The sequence below is a fragment of the Chanos chanos genome, chromosome 4, assembly GCF_902362185.1.
Source record: "Chanos chanos chromosome 4, fChaCha1.1, whole genome shotgun sequence".
NCBI classification, from domain to species: domain Eukaryota; kingdom Metazoa; phylum Chordata; class Actinopteri; order Gonorynchiformes; family Chanidae; genus Chanos; species Chanos chanos.
The window spans coordinates 47,946,804-47,959,922 of record NC_044498.1 but is presented as its reverse complement, the minus strand read 5'-3'; the positions used below and the strand labels follow the sequence as shown (position 1 = coordinate 47,959,922).

Genomic DNA, 13,119 nt, shown 5'->3' with positions numbered 1-13,119 from the left:
ACACGCATTTTTCTCATAGCTCTCTCATCAGAGAGATTGAAAACAGTCCATGGTTTAAAACCTGATTGGAAAGTAAGCGATATTGTGTTCTTGGTCTGTTGTCGTCATTCAGACAGGAGGTGACAGAGCAGAAGGGCAGCATTAGCCTCAGGCTGTACCATCTCCCATTTCTCTCCTCTGCTAAGTGATCTCCACAGGGGGGCCGACAGCCCTATCAAAGGGACTTCGCTCCCCTTGACGATGTTTTTGAAGTGTTTTCAGTTCTGATGACCTGTGACCAGTACCTCCATCTCGAATCTGAGAAGCGAAATGCGCTCATTCGGAGTGATGAGTAATTATCGGTGCGCTTCAAATGAAAAATCGGCGCGGTTCATTTAGTTATCTTGCAGCGTTGAGTGTGGTTTAACCCAAAAGAGCTTTAGGTTTAAGCTTATTTGAGGTCAAGGAAGTATGGAGTGAAATTAAATTAGTTCTTTTTCTCTTCTGTTTATTAGGTTGTGTAAAATAAATGGACTGGATAATTTGTTTTGCTTTAATTATTTAAGGTGTAATTACTCAACCTTGTCTGAATTGAGATATTAAGAAGATTAGAAAAAGTTCTAAAGAACTAACTTTGAAGTTTACTTGAGCTGAAATGAGATATGATGATGGTGATGCTTTGTATTTTGCTTTTTTTTTTCTATTTAAATTTGCTCAGTGCCCCCCTCCCCCCCCCCCCCCTCCCCCTCGCCCCAATCCATTGTACCATCTTATCCTCACGGGTTTTGTTGCATCACGGCAATCTGTCCATTCCCAGGTTCTGTCGGTTTGCCCCCACCCCTCCAATCTCCTACCGCTCCAGCAGCCTCAGCTCCCCTGTCTCTCTCATCCACCCACGGTTGGCATCCTACTGGGTCTGTCTATCTCTTCCCCCCCCCCGTCTCTCTCTCTCTCTCTCTCTCTCTCTCTCTCTCTCTCTCTCTCTCTACCCAGTGGCACTGAGCTACTAATGTGCCTCCATAATTTATTGTTAGTTTGGGCGAGGATGTTTATAGCCCCTGCTGCCACTGCCATCTCCAGTAAGCGCCCAAGGAGAGACATCTGTGAGTAATGCCCCAATGCAGAATAGATGAAATTGTGGAAATGGAGCAACAGCAGGAATGTGATTAATGCCGTTCACTCTTAAGTGCCAGAGCAAGTCAACCTGTAAATGTCTTTTTTTTTTTTTTTTTTTTCTTTATTCCTTCCTCTTCTTCTTCCTCTTCTTCTTTTCTTCTGCATCTCCCTTTACCGCTGGCTGGGCAGGTCTTGTGTCTGGGCTGCATCTCAGAGGTAACTTCAGTGAATGGAGGTTGAAGGCTGAGGATGGTAATTGCAGCTCTGCAAATGGATTTCTGTAACCCAAGCTGTGGTGCATTTAATGTATTTTGATCCACATACTCAATCACAGGGCTGAAGGGTGACCTCCAGCGTGGGCCAACGCCGCCTCTGTGTTTTTTCAGAGACTTAACACACACAGACACACACAGACACAGACACACACAGCGAGCAGAACACCCCCACTGCCCTCTCTCTGCATCTCAGCAAGAGAGAGCCTGGCCTATTAGCTCTCACACACTCTGTCTCTGTCCTGCACTCTCTCTGTTTTCCCTCTTTGTCTTCAGCTGACACACTGCATCTCTTCCCTTCTTCTCTCTTCTCTCTGAGGGCTTCCTCACACTACAAGGAGCTCTGAATTATTGCTCATATATATATATGAGGTCTGAACAGAAATTCAGGACTGCTTGTTGTGTGTGTGTGTGTGTGTGTGTGTGTGTGTGTTTATATAAAATCAGTTTACCCCTTGGACTGTTAAGTTTGTATAGTGACATGCACAAATGAGAAAGGAACAGTGTGCCTCTATGGTCTGAGTCCAGATACTTGCATCCATCATGGAAGTCACCAACACCACAGTTTCCTCACTTTCACTCATGCATAGTGGATGGATGTGGATGTGGATTTCTCAGAGTATGAAACCAGTCCCAGAAAATAGGAAAAACAGCTGAAGTGGTTATTCTGTGTGTGTGTGTGTGTGTGTGTGTGTGTGTGAGAGAGAGGGAGAGAGAGAGAGAGAGAGAGATGGAGAGAGAGAGATGTTATCTGCACAAACACTGAAGCAGGAATACCTGGATGGTCTTGCCTGTGGCATATCTAGAGTCCACCCAAAGGCTGTTCTCCTCTGTATTCACCCACATTCTGGCTCTGTCTCTGGCTAGTTCTGCTTTGTCGTGTCCATATGTCTAGCCTGTGATGGATGAGGTTTCTCTGTGATGTGGAGCCCAGCGAGTCCATCTGGCCTCAGCGGCTAATGACCTCAAAGGATTAGCCATATACTGGACAGCCTCTGATCAGAGACCAGTGCCTCTGGGCACCCGCTCAGAATGCTGATCACCTCGATTGATTCTATTGATGAGGAGCCTCGGAGGGCGCCCATGTGTGGCCGGTATCACTCGCGTCTCTCTCTCGGCCGCTCTTAATGTGTCCTGAGGGACAGACAGGCTGGTCCACCGCTGCCTCTGCTCTACACAGAGGGGCCACCCGAGGATTGGAACCACTGTAGCATTCACAGAGTGTAGGGCACAGAGAGGGGAGGGCCTTTAAATAAGAGAAAGAGAGAAAGAGAGAGAGAGAGAGAGAGAATATGTAGACAGAGAGAGAGGAAGGGCAGTTAACGAGAGAGAGAGTGAGTGAATGGAGACGAGTACTGGACGCTGACTTTTTTTTTTTTTTTACAAAGCTTGTGGAAGGATATGCCAAAGATCTCTGCTTCTTGTTAAGAGCAGAAGACAAACTTTGCTTCTAATTGGATTAGACGCAGGTTGGGGCACTTTTGTCAGTGGACTATGTTTTCATTCCTAACACGCTGACAAAAGTGCATGTAGCGCACAACCAAAAGAACATGCATAATAAATTCAGCTCTTTTTTTTAACTTGTGCGCACACCAAAAAAGGATTTAGTTTACTCGTACGATGACCAGTTTGACATTTAGTTGATGTTAGGCTAATGCAATGAATAACCATTTGTTCTCAAGAAGGTCGCATTTTGTTTGCATAATTATAGACTGTTCCCTTTGTTTTGTTTGTTTGTTTGTTTGTTTGTTTGTGTACACATTTATTCTACATTTATTTAGAGTCTTATCGCATACGATAAGTTAGAAAAAGCAGAGCGTTGGAGAGGTTCTGTGAATTAAAGACAATTTTTTATCTGAATGTGGAAGTAGAAGGCAAAAATCCCTTGCCCATTGAAAAACAACCCTTTCAACAATAACCATCTCAGGACGAACACTGGAAAACTCACTCCCTTGTTCTGCCTTACTCCCTGCAGCTGCAAATCCTTATTCGAGGTCATTAAAAAATGAATCGAATATACATATATTTCTTTTCTTTACTACATCCTTACTGACATTTATTTACTAATTAATGCTATATTCCATACTGATTATAATAGATATGAGATAATAGAGGATAATTCCCATTCCTATTATCCGGCATATTACTCTGTCGCACCTTCCCTCCCACCCACTGTGCTCACTGACAAAACCAATCAAAAGACGGTCATGCTTCCAAAGGCATCCGAGCGTTCCCGTCGCCGGAGGAGATCGTGGATTGAAAAGAACGGAGTCTCTGTGTTGCCCAGCCAGGCTCACAGACTCTCAGCTGCTGCATTCTCACTCATACACAGGCAATTCTGTGACTACAAATACTGCATCCAGCAGGTACTGCTTTTATATTTAGCGAGTTCACTGTTTGTGAACTGTGGTTTAAATATCCTCCGGAATTTCCAGGGTTCCACCGACCACAGTTTAAGAATCGCAGGGTTATTTGCCATGCATTTATAGCTGTTGGACACCTCTTCTTTCCTTGGGATGTTGCCATAGTTACTCCGGTGATTCAGAGTTGATATGCAATAGTAGTTCCACGCGGCAAGTCCGTGTTTTTCCACTCACTTTGTCTGATGAAGTTAGATTTAAGAGGTTTTGGTCCGCGTCCAAAAAGATACCGTTTCCCCTCTGGTGTTTGTCTTTGTTGAAGTGCGATGCATTCAGCGTCCAAAAGCTCAACATGCCCTTCCCGAAGAGAGACGTTTGAGAAATTCATTTTCCTGTGTTTTGTGATTGATTAATTGGCTGTGTTAAATGGCTTCTTTACTCCTTAATGGTTTTTTTGTATGGCTTCCAAAGTACACGCCGGTGAAAGAGCGGGAATAGCTTGAAGCAACATTGTGTCAAAGTCCCTTATGATTAGAACCATGCAACCTGGCATCAGCCCTACACTGCAGTGTGTAGCAGCTATAGAGGCTTTGACATATGGATGTATGATTATGGGCGAGGCTTTAGTGTGTGTGTGTGTGTGTGTGTGTGTGTGAGTGTTCGTTCATGTGAAGCCATGCTTTTGCTCGCTGGCACTGGAATGGAATCTCCACCCAGCTCCTCAATACTGTGCATTAATTCTATGGGGAGAGCTTACAAGCTGCAGTCTCTGTGTGTGTGTGTCTGTGTCTGTGTGTGTGTGTGTAAGATCTCCACCCACTGTCCACCATAAAGTTGTGCAAGATTTTAAAAGCTCTGTGACATATAGTAAACTCTCTCTGCTGAACACAGACTTCTGCCCTCACAAAATCCATCACAGCCTCTCTGGACTCCTAAATCTCGCCCCTCCTTTTCTAATGGTGCTCTCTCCATTTGCTGGGCGCGCGAAGGCCGAGCCTCCCCTGTAATGAGTACGTGACCTGGCCCATCGTGACTCAGTCTCATTAGCCTGGTGCTAATGAAGCCCTACAGGTTCCATAGCACTCACTTCTCCAGCCAAAGGGGTGATTAGCCTGCATGGAAGTGCACAAACCCTAATGCTAACGCCTGCTGATGGATAGTGCCTGACAGACAGCTGGACCGCGGCGTGTGGTCCCACAGAGTGACCTCATATTCAGATTGCTTTCACAGCCACTGCTAGGGCGTGGGATGCCATAATGGCAAACGCCCCAGGAGTCACGTCCCAGGCCTCACTGTCGTTTCTGTGTGTGTGTGTGTGTGTGTGTGTGTGTGTGTGTGTGTGTGTACGGGTGTGTGTTTGTGTGTTTTAGGCTACTTTTTAATTGCTTTGCCTGGGATTTAAGCACACGGCGAGAATAGTAGGAAGAAAAAGGGTTGTCTGAATCAAAACCCTCAAGGCCTGGCGCAGTGCAGATGCCCTTGTCTGGGACACAGTTCCCTTCACATGGCCTCTTTCTCTCCCTCTTGCTCTCTAATACTACTGCATTCTCTCTCTCTCTCTCTCTCTCTCCCCCCCCCCCCTCTCTCTCTCTCTCTCTCTCTCTCTCTCTCTCTCTCTCTCTGGGGGTCCAGACACAAGCTGAGACTGGACATTTGTCAGTGTCACCTGGCGCTTGACTCTCCTTCACGTGTCACCAAGGAGACAGGAGGAGACCACGGGCAGAGCCCAGATGCAAAGTGTGAGATGAATCAGTCTTAGTCACTTTCATATTGCGTGTGTTTGTTTGTGTGGGTGGAGAGAGATTTTTTTTTCTTTTTCTTTTTCTTTTTTTTGTCGTCAACACGGGACTGGACGACATCTGAGGAAGGACAAGGACTTTGGTTTTGTTTGTCTGTCAGTGCTTATACATTGGAAAAAGAAGGATTATGAGTGTGTGTGCATGTGTGTGAGTGCATGTGCGTGCATGTGTGTGTGTGTGTGTGTGTTTGGAAGCAGGGGGTGCTTGATGTGGTGTTGATTGCAAGCTGTTGAAAAGCTGACATGGCTCTATGCCAGGTGAGATCAACGCATGCGTTGGCTCTAAGCTGAAGTCTGGGAGAGAAAACCAAAAACAAACGACAGCCTGGCAGTCTATCACTCCAACAAGCCGCTTTTTGCACAGTCCCTAATTAATTAAATGACAAAGAACAACAACTTTCCCCAGTGGGTGTGGCTGGATGCTTGTTAGTCAGGTGTTCAGATTTGCCCATAGAGACGTTCTGAGTGTTTTCCGCTCAGAAATCAGGACGGAGAGAGAGAGAACCTCAAGCATTTTTCAGCAACCCTGGAGTAACTTGATCTGCAGCTAGATCAGCCTACAGTTTAGTCAGAATCAAGGCTGCGTTTCTAAGAAATGTGGGCAATGAATGTCTCTCTCTTTCTCGTTCCCTCCCCTTCTCGCTTGCACTCCCTTTTCTACTTTTTTTAAAAAAAAAAATGTTATCCTTTATTTTTTTTCTTTGTCTAATGTATGCTCGCTCTCTCTCCTCTAAGTTAGCTAAGTAAGAGTTACACAAACGCTGCTGTATGCGTGAGGCTTAGAGAAGGTGTACGTTTCAAAATGCTTTGCTGGAAAGCAGAAAGCCGTCAGTAACGAGCGCCTTCGGCTTAATTGTCTGCAGGAATGTTCGGGATCTGTTTCCATCAGGAAGAGCGGCGGGGGTAATGAAGCAGCTAGAGAGAGCGAGCGAGCGAGAGAGAGAGAGAAAAATGCAGTGAAAGGAAGAAAAAGAGCAAGGTAATGGAGAGAAGAGATTACTAGGGGAAAGAGCAGGGCTCCGAAAGGGGAAATGACGGCATTTTCTAGAAAGAGAGGGTGAGAAAGCTACCAGCTGTATGTTTGCTCTCCCAGTTGTGCTTTCTAGAGTTTCTCGTTGGGAACGTTTTAAGACCACGCATGGGGAATTTCGTAGAGTCAGTCAGACCATGTTGACAAACCCTCGTGAGGGAATCAAGGGGGGAAAAAAAAAGCTGCTTTGTGCGGTTTTTGGAAATGTACAGTGCATATACCTTTTCAAGAGCTTGGCGTCTTGAAAAGAAAAGCATAAACTTTTTTTTTCCAGAGGTCCGTGGTTGCAGGTTAGAGTTTTGTCATGTTTCCAGCTCTGTTTCTTTCTTGCTCGCTCTCTCGCTCTCTCTCTCTCTCTCTCTCTCTCTCTCTCTCTCTCTCTATCACACTTGTCCTTCTCGCTTTCTCTCACTTTCTGTGTCTCTCTCCAAGTTGTCTGACCCGCTGTTCAGTTGGACCCAGAGCTCAGACTGAGAAAATGGGCTTTTAGCAAAGGTTATATGAAATGGATAGCTCCACAATCGAGTTGCCGTACTCCCCTAACAAGACGTAATGTACTGAACATATAGAGATGACACACTCCTCAATCACTGGGAACCTGCAGGTTAGCCAGTTACTCATAGTCCTTTAAATGGAGTCCACTGCACATGCCTTGTTAGAAGCAGACATGCTGTTATATGCTTGAAGTGTCTCGACTCTGTGCTTGCTTGTTCTCTCTCTCTCTCTCTCTCTCTCTGTCTCTCTCTCACACTCTCTTTCTCTCTCTGTCTCTCTCTCTCTCACACTCTCTCGACAGAGTATTGTGGCTCATCCCACACCACATGTTGTTTGCAAGAGCCTCCTGTCCAATCGACTGTGCTTGACGTGCATCTCTGGGGGACATCCTGGTGACACTTTGTTTTAGGGTTGCTGTCAAATGTGTGCTCTATAAATGGAGGTGCTTGTTTGCTTGTGGGTGAGAGTGGAGAAATACATCTCGTTTGATATCTTCTGCTAACAGTTTGTCTGGATTTTTTTATTTTTAACTAAACCTTACTAGTTCTGACATTTCTCCCTCTCTTAACACTCTCACAGTCCCTGCCTGCTTGCTCTCTCTGGCCCCTCAGACTTTTCTCTCAAGGTTGTTTAATGGCAGCTTTGACCATCCGTTCACAGATCGTGAAAAACGAACGGAGACTCGGCAAAGCAGCAGACGAAATGATTGGTGGTCTTTGACGGGCACAGTGTCTGGATTTGATATGACTAAGTGGAGAGTTTGGAGGTAATGGACCTTGGATTACAGGAGGACAGATAGGGAAAACAGTTTGGGGGCGACAGGCAGGCATAGAGGTGTTAGTTGAGGTGTTGCTGACGGGGGAACTCAAGTCCCAAATTCACTGTAAAGCGCCACTGGGACGGCTGAGCAGATGGGGAGGTGGAAGACACAGCGAAAAATATTAATACTGCTCCTGATTGGGACAACACTGTCTGAAAATAAAAGGGTCTGTGTCTGAGAGAGAGAGAGAGAGAGAGAGAGAGAGAGAGAGAGAAGTGGAAAAACAGGCCGTTAGAGTTCGTCCATCAATCATACATGAAGCGTGCTTTCAGTCTCTCTTAATTGAGAGATTCTCGCTGTCCGATTTTGCGTTTGTCAGGGAAAGTAAATAAACCCGAGTCTGATCATTTCCTCATCTCAAGATAGATAAAGAGCAGAAAGAGCTTTGTCCTTTGCGGAATACAGATCGGTCCTGATATAGTGACTGTGTATTGTGTAGGAGTCAAGAGACGGCAGCTTCTAACAAAGTCTCTTTTTGTCCTGCTAGCTGTCGATGCGTTTGAGTAATGCAGTCATCAGGGTTAAGCATTGACTGATCTTACCGCCATTTGAAACCCCTGTCACTGTCTGTCAGATAAAGACTGATGGCCGCATATTAATGGGAAAAGGCATTCCTGACTCGATCAATCCTCTCCTAATTAGCGATAATTTAATGCCAAAACTCCCTTAGATTCTCTTAATCAGCGCCGGCTTTCGCTGTCTCTTCGGTTTTGCGGCAAGGACACGATACCAGCGACACGTATTGTTTACATTAATAAGGTAAACACAGTAACAATTGTACATATGGAAGCGTCTGAATATTTTCAAAGCGCGTGGGAAATGGCACTCCACAAGCCAATTAGTGTTCTTTGACATAATCAGAGTGGGACATTTATAATGAATCATGTTAGCTTTCTTGACGTGAACCGGAACAGCCTCCACTAGTTTCTTATCATTAATGCTGGAGTAGACCGCGGCCTAATTTCGTTATGTTCACTAAGCATGCCGTCTAACTGTGTCTTGGAGTGCGAGTCTTAAGAACGAGCAGAAAGGCAGCGTAATGTCACCACACTTTAATCTGCCTCGTTCTCCAGCTGCATGTTCCTTGGGACTTGCGTGAGTTTAACGTAACCCTTTGATAACGTCTACACCCGTGGCAAAGAGACGGCTTCTCCTCAGAAAGGGAGGTGCGAGTCTTGCGAGCCATGGCTGCGGGGGAAAAGACACTGTAGCAGGCATTAGCCACGGTCAAATGCTATTAGTATAGTTGAGCTTCGGTGATGTACTGTGTTTAGACCATAACACGCGGGTTTCAATCGTGAAGGACTCTATGGCTCTTGACAGGGACAAATCGAAGTAATCTGCATGGATTGATGTCAGAACGAAAGTTGTTCTACATCATTATAACTGACCGTAAAGCTGTAGATGACTTAATATTGGAGGGACCGCTCCTTTAAAAGTTAAAGTACAAAAAAAAAAATCCTGCCCTGCTCTTTAGTCATCTGACTGATTCATCATTATTTTATAATATCTGTAACGATTTGAATGTGGCCTCAGAGCTAGCAGATCCTCCTCAAACAGGTGTCTGCCTTCAGTTTAAATTAAAAGATGTTTAATACCTCAGTGTATTAGATGGACTCTCACCCCACTGTTTAGCCAACATTTGTGATATTCCCCTCAGACCATAAGAGAGAAAAGATGGATAACAGATGAGTTGTGCAGATACAAATAAGGTCTCAAAATTAGACGTTCTCACTTGGAAATGAAAAAGGTATTTGCTTAACTCCACAGGGGATTTCAGAGTGTGTGTGTCTGTGTGTCTGTGTGTCTGTGTGTGTGTGTGTGTGTGTGTGTGTGTGTGCGCGTGCATGTGTGTGCGTGCATAGTGGAGTTAGAAGCAATAATTACAAAGGTAATTTCTAGAGAAAGCTCATCATTACAACTCTAGTGCCTGTTGACTGATAACTTACTCTTTACACATAGACTTGCCAGAGGCGTTTGGACCTGGGCATCAAAATAATAGTTTGGAACGGGAAGAAAGTCATTCCCCCTGCCTGCTTTAGTCTATTACAATGTCTCGGAATGTAATAGGTCACCTCAAAATTCCCATTATGTTTCATTATATCACTGATGTCATTGACTGGAGAAGGCGGTTGTTTAGAAGCTCAAACATTTGTCCCTTATTCCAGTCTCTGCGCTTACTTTTGGGGCCATTGTAAATCTGTAAATGGCTCCTCTTGGCCTTTGTACCAGGCTTTGATCTTCTGAAATGATCACAGGCTTCCACTCTTATGTCAGACTTTCAAGAGTAGCTTGACATGGAGAAGAGGTGGCGACGTGGCAAAAGGCTCTGCTATACTGAACGTTTTAATGAGTGTAGGGAAGATCAAGCTGTGTGTGTGTGTGTGTGTGTGTGTGTGTGAGCGAGCGCATGTTTGTGTTCATCTGTGTATTTTTCAGCCACTCTCCATGAATTAAGCATGAGAACATCAGCAGGGCTCCTGTGGATCTAGCTCACATCCAGCTAGTAGGAAGGCAGACTATTTTAGAGATGTTCAAAAAGAGACGTTTGCTGTGAAGCTGCTAGATTTTTTTTCTTTTCTCCTTTTTTTTTTTTTTTTTTTCCTCCCTCTCTCCCTTTGGCTCTTAAATGGTTACAGTGATGAACGACATCGGCTACAGCTGTTTTCAACTTTATAAATTTCCTCAGACCAAATCGTTTTTAGAGGTTATTCGGGCTGTCACCAACCATGACTGTCTGAATCGTCTGTTCATGAGAACGCCATGTCGTTTTATGTGGCCTGTTAGGCTTTGTCCCTGGAGTTCCTCAGTAGTTAGCTTTACGTCGACCAGGCTTCAAGAGAGGGGTCCGTCTCTGATGTGATATGACACGACAAGTCACAGTGTGTCTAGTCGAAAGTGTCATATCATGCTCACTGAATTTCCAAAGTGCCTGTAGAGGAAGGGGGGATAGAAGGAACTTCTTCTGGGAGACAGACAGAGAAAAGAAAATAACATAAACTTCACTGCCATTCAGAACAATCCTCTCCACATGTTAGTTTCATTGTCTTGAGGAATGCATCCCCTATCCTAGAAAAGCAAGCCATCAGTCTTAAATCAACATACTCCTCAAATTGAAGTTGTTGTTGTTGTTGTTTTTGTTGTTGTTGTTTTTGAGGAGTTAGAACGACAAGTTGATCACAGTTGGAATAGCAGAGTGTGGGGGGGAGCGGGGGGCATTTTGTGTGCTTTAAAAAAATAAACCCTGTCATTTTGTGTGCCTAATGTAGCAGCAAGGCAATGTGTTGTCCCAGACTGGAGGCTCTCTCAGCAGGGAGTGTGTGTTCTCTAAGCCTACTGGGCTTCTGGAGTGGCAAGGCATGTTTGACCTAGCTCTTACGCTCGACTGGAGGAGAGAGAGACCAATGCTGCCTGTACCTCCTCCTGAAACCGTCTGAGAGGAGTGGTTGTGACGGTCCAGGCGAGGAGGGAGGGGGGGGGGGGGGCGGCTGATCCAGACTCAAAGAGAAGCGCACCTGACCGAGAAGGAGCCTTTTAGCTCTGTAATTGTACCTCTGATCACTGAACCAGCTCTGGATTCATTTTTGTTCTCTTTCTGAAAACGAACACGCATTGCCCTCCTGCGAGCGTAGCCTGATTCGCTTGGTTCTCTGAGTTGCATCAGATTCTGTGACTCACACTCACACACACACACACACACACACATACACACACAGAGACTTAGATGCAAACTCACACTGCCCACTCTTTACCCTGCAGGCAACCATCATGTCTTTCCACCCCCGGAGATGCTGGCATCACACACTGAAGACTTCAGAAGGAAACTTTCATTTAGTGCATTCCAGCTTATTTCACTAACTCATTTATCCCGAGTCTAAATTACCCATTGGCCAGTAAGAAAGACAGGCATGCATGTTTAATAATACTGCGCTTTTTTTTTTTTTTTTTCCCCCTGTGAACATTTGTTTCAATGCTCATTATGGTCGTCACGAGGGAGCGAAACATGCACTTTTCGCTCATACACCACAGTCCTCAGAGTCCTTCTGCTTCGTGCATTAACCCAGATTATCACTAATCTGCCTTTAAAACAGCAGGCCTCGTGGAGACGTCACACTGAAGATACACAGAAAAGCACTGGGCCACGGAAGGGAGGAACCGAAAGCCCTAAATGAATATTTCAATCAGATAATCCTCCCTCTCTCTAGGGTGTTCTTTTCCCCAGGGCCTGCTGTTCTCTCAAGTACCCATGTGGTGCCTTCTGGGTTTTTTTTTCTGTTTGTTTTTTGTTTTTTTTTTTTGTCTTTCGGACTCTGTGTGATCATACTGGCTCCTGTTGCAGTGTGGGCCTGGTTTACTGTCCTGTCTGCTGTTCCCATCTTCAAAAGCTGTCAAACACAGTGCAGTACCAAGCCCCAACGCCTCAGGCCTTAGTGAGTGTGGATGTCTTTCACAGCGGCTTATGAGGGTCAGTAATGATCTGTTCCTGCCCCTGCCGTAATCAGCTCCAGGGCATGAGGAGAGGCTCGCGGCAGACGCAGGAGTTGAGTTTGAATGGGACGCGCCGGGTCTCGGGACGCGATAGCCGGGTTGATTAGTTTGCATTAGCTGGGAGACCTCCACCCTGTGTAATGAGGGGCTTGGAGAGGAGTTTTGGGCAGGGCTTTTTTTGGTTGGGTCAAATAGAAAGCTGGACATTCCTCAAAGGCTTATGGCTTTTTTTTTTTTTTTTTACTTGTGCCTAGCTCAGTCTGTCTGTTTTTGCAGTGTTTTCTTCATCACCCTGGACTGTTTGGATCAGTCACGGTGTTTTAATAACCCTCCTAAAAAATAAATAAATAAATAACGCTGTCTTTGTGTCTTGGAGGTCGATTTTAGGCGTCTTCCAATAATGAAACTAAACGTTTTGTTGCCTTCATCTGTTCTTCTGGCTCACCCTTGCTGTAAGCGCTCGTCGTGTGTGTGTGTGTGTGTGTGTGTGTGTGTGTGCGTGTGTGCGCACATGTGCGGGCGCGTTTGTGTGCGTGCGTGTGTGTGTGTTTCTCTCATCAGAGACATACTTCTGTCTGTGTGTGTTTGGCCACAGGCATTGTGGTGTGGCAGAGCACATTTTTCAGCCCTCATATCCAAGAGCTGCTGGATACTCCACCTGAATGGCCTTGTCGTTGTCGCAAACAGATGTGCCCCGGAAACTTCCGCTGTTATTTATCTCTTCGCCGCCCCCCCCCCCCCCCTTTCCCTCCTCCCTGCTT

The 13,119-nt window shown here is 45.5% G+C and overlaps 1 protein-coding gene across 1 annotated transcript in view; it reads left to right on the top strand.

The window, feature by feature from the left end:
• The window catches only part of ndst2a (N-deacetylase/N-sulfotransferase (heparan glucosaminyl) 2a), a 77,176-nt gene that overhangs the window by 29,782 nt on the left and 34,275 nt on the right, over positions 1 to 13,119 (top strand). The gene's annotated exons all lie outside the window — the stretch shown is intronic.